The sequence below is a fragment of the Schistocerca serialis genome, chromosome 5 (genome assembly GCF_023864345.2).
Source record: "Schistocerca serialis cubense isolate TAMUIC-IGC-003099 chromosome 5, iqSchSeri2.2, whole genome shotgun sequence".
Classification (NCBI taxonomy): Eukaryota; Metazoa; Arthropoda; class Insecta; order Orthoptera; family Acrididae; genus Schistocerca; species Schistocerca serialis.
In genome coordinates, this window is record NC_064642.1 from 127,608,677 (window position 1) to 127,620,774 (window position 12,098).

The window sequence follows — 12,098 nt, forward strand, 5'->3', positions numbered from 1 at the left end:
GCACAGGAAAGCCCGTCTCGCTATTCACTGCTCTGTTTTGGTAAACACTTGAACACCTGCAGTCGCGCGTCCTTCATAGGCTGGCGGCCGCTGTGGCCTCTCTCTACTGAACTTCCCCAGTTCACCATTCATACCATCAGGCTGTGGCCTTCGGCGGCTACCCGGGGAGGTAGCCGAGCTCTGTCTCGTATACTGCCTCTCCGCAAAAGCTTATAATTACAAAATCGCGTAATCCTTGCTGTGTTACCTATCCAGCGTGCCGATGCGTTTCCACATAGATTTCCTACATCGTAATTTTGAGTATTACTCAAACAAACAACACCTACATATCTACAAAGCGATTGCGCCGCTGTCAGTCGTTTTTATTGACCTAAAGTGTTCGCAAAGTGATTACAGTCACGTTAAATGGACTCATGTAAGGTGCAATACCGTTGCTACCTTGCAACTGCAACGACATCTTCATACATATGAAATTACAATGAAATCCAGACCATTAGCTGCTTACAGGCGTTGATAAATATCAACGGGGACTGTTGAAAATGTGTGCCCCGACCGGGATTCGAACCTGGGATCTCCTACTTAGGAGGCAGACGCTCTATACGACTGAGCCATCGAAGACACACAGTATAGTGCGACTGCAGGGAATTATCTCTGGCACGCTCCCTGAGCCACCCATATTTCCAACTTATTGCCCACACACTACATTTGTAGTGCGCCTGCCCACTATACTCATTACTCGCGGCAGTCATTCTACCGAATCCCGTAAGAAGTTGAGCAATGTGAGTGCATCCACACTGAAGAAGATCATTGGCTGGTAAGCCTTATCTATATGAAGATGGTATCTGTTCTGTCGGACATGTCCGAAAGAACAGGTACCATCTTCATATCTACATACATACTCCGAAAGTTACTGTGCGGTGCCTTGCGGAATTTTCTTTTTACCATTGTTAATCATTTCCTTTCTTGTTACACTCACAAATTGAGCGAGAGAAAAATGTTTCCCTGGATGCCTCTGTAAACGGTAAATCTACCATCAGCCCTAAGACTGGTTTCAATACCAGAATGCTTTCCTAGTCATCTGGACACGTTTAACAGGGCTAGAAGAAATAAAGTTAATTGTTGGGTGTTATTACAGGCCACCAGGTTCCACCGTGACAGTTCTACAATCATTCAAAGGGAGTCTACACTCTGTATCGCAGAAGTACACGGATCATGCTATATTAGTCGGAGGCGACTTCAACCTACCTAGTATAGACTGGGATGTCTATGGATTCATTACACTTGGTACAGACAAGCCGTCGTGTGAATTACTTTTGAACACATTATCCGAAAACTGTCTTGAGCAGCTAAATCGACAGCCAACGCGTAATGGAAATATTTTGGATCTGGTAGCCACGAACAGACCAGACCTCATCGACGGTGTCAGTGTTGAGACAGGGATTAGTGATCATGATGTTGCCATTACGACTATGGTTACGAAAGTTAAAAAGTCGGTCAGGAAGGCTAGGAGAGTATTCTTACTAGAAACAGCAGATAAGCAGTTGTTAGCATCCCACTTAGTAAATGAATCGACTTCATTTACTTCCGGTACGATGGACGTGGAAGAATTATGGTCAAATTTTAAACACATTGTAAATCACGCATTGGACAAGTATGTGCCGAAAAATTGGGTTACGGACGGAAAAGACCCACCGTGGTTTAACAGCGCAATTCGAAGAATGCTCAGGAAGCAAAGACAGTTGCACTCGTGGTACAAGAAAGATCGGGAGAATGAGGACAAGCAAAAGTTAGTAGAGATTCGTGCTGCTGTAAAATGAGCGATGCGCGAAGCATACAACCACTACCACCGTCATACCTTAGCAAAAGATCATGCTGAAAACCCAAGAAAATTCTGGTCTTACGTAAAATCTTTAAGAGGGTCGATGGCTTCCATCCAGTCACTCACTGATCAGTCTGGCCTGGCAACGGAAAACAGCAAAACGAAAGCTGAAATTTTAAATTTAGCATTTGAGAAATCTTTCACGCAGGAGGATCGTACAAACATACCGCCATTTGAGTCTCGTACAGATTCCCGTATGGAGGACATAGTGAAAGACATCCCTGCGGTTGTGAAGCAGCTGAATAGGTTGAAAATAAATAAATCGCCTGGTCCTGATGGGATTCCAATTCGGTTTTACAGAGAGTACGCTACTGCATTGGCTCTTTACTTAGCTTGCATTTATCGCGAATCTCTTGCCCAGCGTAAAGTCCCGAGCGACTGGAAAAAAGCGCAGGTGACGCCTGTATACAAGAAGGGTAGAAGGACGGATCCTCAAAATTACAGACCAATATCCTTAACATCGGTTTGTTGCAGGATTCTCGAACATAGTCTCAGTTTGAATATAATGAATTTCCTTGAGCGACTGGAAAAAAGCGCAGGTGACGCCTGTATACAAGAAGGGTAGAAGGACGGATCCTCAAAATTACAGACCAATATCCTTAACATCGGTTTGTTGCAGGATTCTCGAACATAGTCTCAGTTTGAATATAATGAATTTCCTTGTGACAGAGAAGCTGCCTTCCATGCATCCGCACGGCTTTAGAAAGAATCGCTCCTGTGAAACGCAACTCGCCCTTTTTTCACGTGATATCTTCCGAACTATGGATGAAGGGTATCAGACGGACGCCATATTCCTTGACTTCCGGAAAGCATTTGACTCGGTGCCCCACTGCAGACTCCTAACTAAGGTACGAGCATATGGGATTGGTTCCCAAATACGTGAGTGGCTCGAAAACTTCTTAAGTAATCTTAAGTAATAGAACCTAGTACGTTTTCCTCGATGGTGAGTGTTCATGGGAGGTGAGGGTATCATCTGGAGTGCCCCAGGGAAGTGTGGTAGGTCCACTGTTGTTTTTTATCTACATAAATGGTCTTTTGGATAAGGTGGATAGCAATGTGCGGCTGTTTGTTGATGATGCTGTGGTGTAGGGGAAGGTGTTGTCGATGAGTGACTGTAGGAGGATACAAGATGGCTTGGACAGGATTTGTGATTGGTGTAAAGAATGGCAGCTAACTCTAAATATAGATAAATGTAAATTAATGCAGATGAATAGGAAAAAGAATCCCGTAATGTTTGAATACTCCATTAGTAGTGTAGAGCTTGACATAGTCACGTCGATTAAATGTTTGGGCGTAACAATGCAAAACGAGATGAAGTGGGACAAGCATGTAATGGCAGTTCGGTTCATTGGTAGAATTTTGGGAAGATGTGGTTCATCTGTAAAGGAGATCGCCTATAAAACACTAATACGACCTAGTCTTGAGTACTGCTCGAGCGTTTGGGATCCCTATAAGGTCGGATTAGAGAGGACATAAAAGCAATTCAGAGCCAGATTGCTAGATTTGTTACTGGTAGGTTTGATCATTACGCGAGTGTTACGGAAATGCTTCAGGAACTCGGGTGGAAGTCTCTGGAGGAAAGGAGGCGTTCTTTTCGTGAATCGCTACTGAGGAAATCTAGAGAACCAGCATCTGAGGCTGATTGCAGTACAATTTTACTGCCGCCAACTTATATTTCGCGGAAAGACCACAAAAGATAAGAGAGATTAGGGCTCGTACAGGGGCATATGGGCAGTCATTTTTCCCTCGTTCTGTTTGGGAGTGGAACAAGATGCTGGTTGTGGTACGAGGTACCCTCCGCCACGCCACGCACCGTATGGTGCATGGCGGAGTATGTATGTAGATGTAGATATGCGCAGTTGTAATTGAGGTGGCGTACAGTTACCACCATTCCTCTTCTGATAGGTTTCATGTGGCCGCCACGTATTCCTTTCTCATCCAGCCTTTGCATCGTAAAGCAGCACTGCCACCCAGCGACCTGTGTTATTTATTGGATGATTTCGAATCTCTCCTCCCTAGCCTCTACCTACAGGTTGTACCTTCTACGGGTCCCTCTAGTATCATGGAAGTTAATCTCTGATGCCTAAAATGCGCTATGGCCCTGTCCCTTCTTTGAGATAGTGTTTGCGATATATTCTTTTCTTATCGATTCTGCGGGGAACCACATTTATTATCAGTTTACTTCATTTCCAACACTCTTCTGCAAGAGCACATCCCAATTACTTCGAATCTCTTATATTCCGGTTTTCCCACATTCCATGACTCAGTTCCCTGCTTCGCTGTTCCAAAACTATGGAAGTAGCATGGGAAGATCGGGAGTGTATGGAAGCTGTGTAAGGGCTTGCCATCGAAACTACTTCAGCGTACTCCAAAACAATGTTGTTGTTGTTGTTGTTGTTGTGATCTTCAGTCCAGAGGCTGGTTTGATGCAGCTTTCCATGCTACTCTATCCTGTGCAAGCTTCTTCATCCCCAGTACCTACTGCAACCTACATCCTTCTGAATCTGCTTAGTGTATTCATCTCTTGGTCTCCCTCTACGATTCTTACCCTCCACGCTGCCCTCCAATACTAAATTGGTGATCCCCTGATGCCTCAGAATATGCCCTACCAACCTATCCCTTCTTCTAGTAGTGCCACTAATTCCTCTTCTCTCCAACTCTATTCAATATATCTTAGATATATGATCTACCCATCTAATCTTCAGTATTCTTCTGTAGCACCACATTTCGAAAGCTTCTATTCCGCTCTTGTCTAAATTATTTATCGTCCATGTTTCACTTCCATACATGGCTACACCCCATACAAATACTTTCAGAAACGACTTCGTGACACTTAAATCTATACTCGATGTTAACAAATTTCTCTTCATCAGAAACGCTTTCCTTCCCATTACCAGTCTACATTTTATATCCTCTCTACTTCGACCATCATCAGTTATTTTGCTCCCCAAATAACAAAACTCCTTTACTAATTTAAGTGTCTCATTTTCTAATCTAATTCCCGCAGCATCACCCGATTTAATTCGACTACATTCCATTATCCTCGTTTTGCTTTTGTTGATGTTCATCTTATATTCTCCTTTCAAGACACTGTTCATTCCGTTCAGCTGCTCTTCCAGGTCCTTTGCTGTCTCTGACAGAATTACAATGTCATCGGTGAACCTCAAAGTTTTTATTTCTTCTCCATGGATTTGAATTCCTACTCCGAATTTTTCTTTTGTTTCCTTTACTGCTTGCTCCATATACATATTGAATAACATCGGGGATAGGCTACAACCCTGTCTCACTCCCTTCCCAATCACTGCTTCCCTTTCATGCCCCTCGACTCTTATAACTGCCTTCTGATTTCTGTATAAATTGTAAATAGCGTTTTGCTCCCTGTGTTTTACCCCTGACACCTTCAGAATTTGAAAGAGAGTATTCCAGTCAACATTGTCAAAAACTTTCTCTACGTTTACAAATGCTAGATACGTAGGTTTGCCTTTCCTTAATCAGTTTTCTAAGGTAAGTCGTAGGGTTAGTACTGCGTCACGTGTTCCAACATTTCTACGGAATCCAAACTGATCATCTCCGAGGTCAGATTCTACCAGTTTTTCCATTCGTCTGTAAAGAATTCGTGTTAGTATTTTCCAGCCGTGGCTTATTAAGTTGATATTTTGGTAATTTTCATATCTGTCAGCACCTGATTTCTTTGGAATTGGGATTATTATATTCTTCTTGAAGTCTGAGGGTATTTCGCCTGTCTCATACATCTTGCTCACCAGATGGTAGAATTTTGTTAGGGCTGGCTCTCCCAAGGCTGTCAGTAGTTCTAATGGAATGTTGTCTACTCCCGGGGCCTGATTCCGACTCAGATCTTTCAGTGCTCTGTCAAACTCTTCACGCATTATCATATCTCCTACTTCATCTTCGTCTACATTCTCTTCCATCTCTATAAAATTGTCCTCAAGAACATCGCCCATGTATAGACCCTCTATATACTCCTTCCACCTTTCTGCTTTCCCTTCTTTGCTTAGAACTGTGCTTCCATCTGAGCTCTTAATATTCATGCAAGTGATTTGCTTTTCTTCAAAGGTCTCTTTAATTTTCCTTTAGGCAGTATCTATCTTACACCTCGTGAGATAAGCCTCTACATCCTTACATTTGTCCTCTAGCCATCTCTGCTTAGCCATTTTGCACTTTCTGTCGATCTAATTTTTGAGACGTTTGTATTCCTTTTTGCCGAATTCATTTACTGCACTTTTATATTTTCTCCTTTCATCAATTAAATTCAATATCTCTTCTGTTACCCAAGCATTTCTACTAGCCCTCGTCTTTTTACCTACTTGATCCTCTGCTACCTTCATCTCTCAAAGCTACCCATTCATCTTCTACTGTATTTCTTTCCCCCATTCTTGTCAATCGTTCCCTAATGCTCTCCCTGAAGCTCTCTACAACCTCTGGTTCTTTGAGTTTATCCAGGTCCCATCTACTCAAATTCCCACCTTTTTGCAGTTTCTTCAGTTTTGGTAACCAATGGGCGGGAGCTTTGGAGAAAAATATTTGTAGCTGTCGATTTGCTTCGGATCCAATAAAAAAGGGAGATTTTAAGAGAGTTATAAAAAACTTGCAGTCAAATAACATTCCTAAAGAATGTTTATCATTGAGGGATGTGGTGACCAAACTATGATTCACGGTCCTTCATAAAATCTCTGTGTCACTATAGTATTTTGACTGTGTCGAGTACTGTCCTGAATGTGTGCTAACAGTGCGTGGCTGTTTTCTTCACCTTACACCTTACGCTTCTCTCGGTGACACAGAAAACAAGAGACGGCAGGGTCAGCTCAACGTAGTGTTCCGCACGTGAGAGCAACAGCTCCGCGAGCGCGGCAGGTGACTGTGAAGCGGCTGGAGCGTTGCAAGGGGCAGCAACTAAGCGGCCATAACCCCTAATCGCGACGTATCTGCACGCATCTGGCGGCGTAGTGGGAGGCACGCACTGCCAGCTGAGAGCGCGGCCAGATAGCGTCCGTCTGACGGCGGGCAGCCTCTCTGCGGCCGCCGGCTGCACCACACACAGTAACAGGTCACCCCTATCATACGTAAATCATCACCTCAGATCTCTTAAGAGAGTTCATCCATCGTTATAAGATGACCCGTCTTACAAACGTAACAATGACGCACATTAGCATGTGTGGTAGCTAACATTATTGATAAAATATTTAAGAATCATTCTTTACTTTTTAATACTCATAAGTGCTTATGATCTTATGGAGTGCTTACTTCACTACTCTAACTTATACTCCATACATTTTATAAAACATTTTCATCTACGGCGTGTCCCACTTATCTTCACCACACCACTTAATTTTTCTCCAGAAACAGATTTTAAAAAAATGTATAAGCAAAATACACTACTGGTCATTAAAATTGCTACGCCAAGAAGAAATGGAGATGATAAACGGTTATTCATTCGACAAATATATAATACTAGAACTGACACGTGATTACATTTTCACGCAATTTCGGTGCATAGATCCTGAGAAATCAGTACCCAGAACAACCACCTCTGGCCCTAATAACGGCCTTATACGCCTGGGCATTGAGTCAAACAGAGCTTCGATGGTGTGTACAGGTACAGCTGCCCATGCAGCTTCAACACGATACCACAGTTCGTCAAGAGTAGTGACTGGCGTATTGTGACGACCCAGTTGCTCGGCCACCATTGACGAGACGTTTTCAGTTGGTGAGAGATCTGGACAATGTGCTGGCCAGGGCAGCAGTCGACCATTTTCTGTAACCAGAAAGGCCCGTACAGGACCTGCAACAAGCGGTCGTGCATTATCCTGCGGACATGTAGGGTTTCGCAGGGATCGAATGATGGGTAGAGCCACGGGTCGTAACACATCTGAGATGTAACGTCCACTGTTTAAAGTGCCGTCAATACTAACAAGAGGTGACCGAAAAGTGTAACCAATGGCACCCCATACCATCACGCCGGATGATACGCCAGTATGGCGATAACGAATACACGCTTCCAATGTGCGTTCACCGCGATGTCACCAAACACGGATGCGACCATTATGATGCTGTAAACAGAACCCGGATTCATCCGAAAAAATGACGTTTTGCCATTCGTGCATCCAGATTCGTCGTTGAGTACACCATCGCAGGCGCTCCTGTCTGTGATGCAGCGACAAGGGTAACCGCAGCCATGGTCTCTGAGCTGATAGTCCATGGTGCTGGAAACGTCGTCCAACTGTTCGTGCAGATGGTTCTTGTCTTGCAAACGTCCCCATCTGTTCACTCAGGGATCAAGACGTAGCTGCACTATCCGTTACAGCCATGCGGATAAGATACCTGTCATCTCGACTGGTAGTGATACGACGCCGTTGGGATCCAACACGGCGTTCAATATTACCCTCATGGACCCACCGATTCCATATTCTGCTGACAGTCATTGGATCTCGACCAACGCGAACAGCAATGTCGCGATACGATAAACCGCAATCGCGATAGGCTACAATCCAACCTTTATCAAAGTCGGAAACGTGATGGTACGCATTTCTCCTCCTTACACGAGGCATCACAACAACGTTTCACCAGGCAACGCCGGTCGATTGCTATTTGTGTATGAGAAATCGGCTGGAAACTTTCCTCATGTCAACACGTTGTAGGTGTCACCACCGGCGCCAACCTTGTGTGAATACTCTGAAAAGCTAATCATTTGCATAACACAGCATCTTCTTCCTGTCGCTTAAACTTCGCGTCTGTAGCACGTCATCTTCGTGGTGTAGCAATTTTAATGGCCAGTAGCGTAAAATATGTATCAAGCCTATGTTGTTTATCTACCATTGAGATGTTAACTAGGATGATTGACTTTCTTCTTTGTTCGTTACGAAGATACCAATTGCACTACTGTGTTCTTTTTTGCCATCCAGTATTTTTTATTCACTAATTCAGTTCCTCTCCTCCAAACCTTGTTCAAAAACGTATCACAGTGTATCATTCACGTAAACATGGCATTATTAGAAACATAACATACAACTGACTTTGACTTTCCTGCGCTAACACACAGTGCAGGAACGCCGAGTAAGGTAACTCATCAGCTTGCTGGAGTCGACCGTAAACAAAGGTTGTTCTGAAACAAATCTCGAAAAATTTCTTTGAACAAGTGTACGCAATGTCCACACCAAAGTGTGTTTCTCGTTCCAAATCACAACTGAAGAGATCTTTTGCAGATCGATTCGGCGCACCTGTTTCTTTATAATTTAATTATTCATGTACTGTTTAACACACGGTAACGAATGGACGAGCCAAGAGATATTTGTAAGTATGCTGCACGTGTGTTTAAATTTGAATGGTAGTGCAGTTTATTAAATAGCCGGTCTAAACGGAAGAGTGGAGGTAACCAGAGAGTTTTAAGGCCACGACAGAAGAGCACTCGCGGTCTTACGCATTTGGCAGTCAGTTCGGGAGGAACCGGCGATATGCTTTTTCAGGTGATTGATTTTGGGCGGCAAGTGGGCTTCAGGTACGAAATAACTGAACTTTGATCTAGACAGCACAATTTCAGCGAGTAGCCCGCACAATTGTAGTACTTTAACTACACTTGTTTCTGGAATTTCGATTATAGAATTTCGCTGACTGCTGCGACACTAATTTTTACGGATGAAACTTTGAATTTAGATTTTTTTTCAGCAGTTTCAAGTAACTGGTTTTAGAGTAGCGTAGAGATTTCAGCTTATATGGGTGTCACTTCGCATTTAGATTTTGAGTGTATTTTTCGTGATCAAAGTTTGGGGAAGAAGTTTGCACTTTTTGTAAAACTTAACTGCAATTTACATCTTCATTTACTACACTTCGTGTTTTCTAATTGAGTAAATGAAACCAATTTCGGTTACAACGTACTAATTTTCGGTTGCCGTCTTTAGTAATTGTCTACTATTTGTATCATGGTAACATTGTAATGATTTTATTACCCAAAAGTTTTACTTGTTTGCCACAAGCTAAAAGCCCAAGAGATATAAATGTTGATGCGTTACGGAGTTCTGAAATTCAGTTAATGCTTTCTAAAAAAAGTAGTTTGAAATCTACTACAGAAATCTTGTGCAACGCAGTGACTTTACGTTGAAAACCATAAATGGTTCTACAAGATTACACAGGAAAATAGTACATTACTGAAAGGTTACACAAATTTATGTTTTCCAGCACGCAGTCATCTCATGGTCATAAGCAGTAAGAGAAGGAAGAGCGTGCACAATAAGCTAGCAATTAGTATTTATAGGCATTTGAATTTCATCCGCTTAAGAGCTTAGCATTGCCTACTTCATCTACTCCACCCACAGATTTCCTCCCATTGCCAACACTTCATCTATAATGCGCACAAAATCTACAACATACGATCATAGCTTCATCTTTACGTCAGTCACATTGTTTTCTGTTGCGACATGAAAATTATCGGAACTCTTACGTAAATACACTCTAAGATAAGAAAGAGAAGACGCATCACGAATGGATTATCAGAATGGGATGGAAAGCGGTAGTTGTATTTACATGTCAAGAAACGATTACAGTTTCAGAAAAATTGGATGAGGAAGTAAATAGCGCGTTGGCCCGCCTCTAGCCTTTATGCAAGCAGTTATTCGGCTTGGCGTTGATTGACAGAGTTGTTGGATTTCCCCCTGAGGGATATCGTGGCAAATTCTGTCCAGTCGATGTGTTAGGTTGTCGAAGACCCCAAATCGATGGAGGGCCCTGTTCATGATGTTCCAAACGTTCTCAATTGGGGAAAGTCTCTAGACACGACTCCGACCTGGTATCTCATTTACTGTGGTACAGTTGTGATGATTTCCGCTTCGAACTGAGTCCCAATGATCACCGGTGATGTGTTTGGAGACGCCCCGAGAGCTAAGGAGAGTCATTCCTTTTCACAGCAGGACCCGTTTCGTTATCTTACAGCACAGCGGTATGTCGACGATATTCTACGCCTCGTTTTGTTGCCCTTCAGAGCAAGCCATCCTGGGCTTACAATTCAGCAAAATAATGCCCGCCCGCACATGGCAAGAGTTTCTACTTCTCGTCTTCGTGCTTGCCAATCCCTGCCTTGGCCGATAAGGTCGCCGAACCTCTCCCCAGATGAGAACGTTTGGCTTATTATGGGCAGTGCTCTCCAACCATCTAAGAATTTTGATGATCTAACAAGCCATTTGGACAGAATTTGGGGCGATATTTATCAGGCAGGACTCCAACAACTCTATCAATCAATACCAAGCCGAATAACTGCTAGCATAAGGGCCAAAGATGGACCACCACGTTAGTGACTTCTCAGTTTGTGAAGCTCTTTTTTCTTTTTTTCAATAAATCATCCAATTTTTCTGAAATTGTAAACAATTGTTCAACTGTTACACGTAAGCCACATCTACTCGGATAAGTCCTTCATGGATGATCTTCTCTTTCTTTTTTTATTTTCAAAATATCAGCTTCGTAGATGTTTCCAAGCAATTCAGCAAATAAGAATGTCTGACTGCGAAGATCGCCTGTTGTACTATTTTTATTTTGTTCCAATGACCGTTTTCGTCAGAGTGTAGGTCGCATCTTCGGATCCTCTGGAGATACTATTACTTAGCTAGAGTACACTCAACCTACAAAACAAAGGCGCAATATAAAACAGAGTCAATAAAAACTCATGGCTTCAACAGTGTGCCCCAGAGTGGAGGTGAGTTCGTCAGTGGAGCCATTACACCTACGGCACATCAGGAAACTTGTCATTGAGGAAATAAATTAAAAATAAAAATGTTATAACACGCGATCTTGGCTCCATTTATTACCATTTATCAAACAACTCCCAGCAACATGTACAGCTTTTATAAGAAATCGAATAAACGTGTTTGAATTCTTAAGGGACCAAACTGCTGAGATCATCGGTCCCTATACTTACACACTACTTAAATTAACTTTAAACTAATTTATGCTAAGAACAACATGCGCACACACACCCAAGCCTGAAGGAGGACTCAGACCTCCTGCGGGAGGGGCCGCGCAATCCGTGACATTGCGCCTCTAACAGAGAAGCCACTCCGCGCGGCTAAGAAATTGAGTTGAGCTCGTTTGTGAAGAAGGTGTTAAGAGAGTCCACCCTGTAGTGGTGGAGCTGAGCACCTCAGCAGCCCCCCTCTGATCACCTGTCGCGGGCGGACACCTCCTGAGTGAGCGACGCGGCCCGCTACCCGGCGCCGCT

The 12,098-nt window shown here is 43.3% G+C and overlaps 1 non-coding gene across 1 annotated transcript; it reads right to left on the minus strand.

Annotated features, from left to right (window-relative positions):
• Positions 1-544: 544 nt before the first annotated feature.
• On the minus strand, positions 545-619 carry Trnar-ccu (transfer RNA arginine (anticodon CCU)). The gene has a single exon. It is a non-coding gene; the product is annotated as a tRNA-Arg (tRNA).
• Positions 620-12,098: the final 11,479 nt, after the last annotated feature.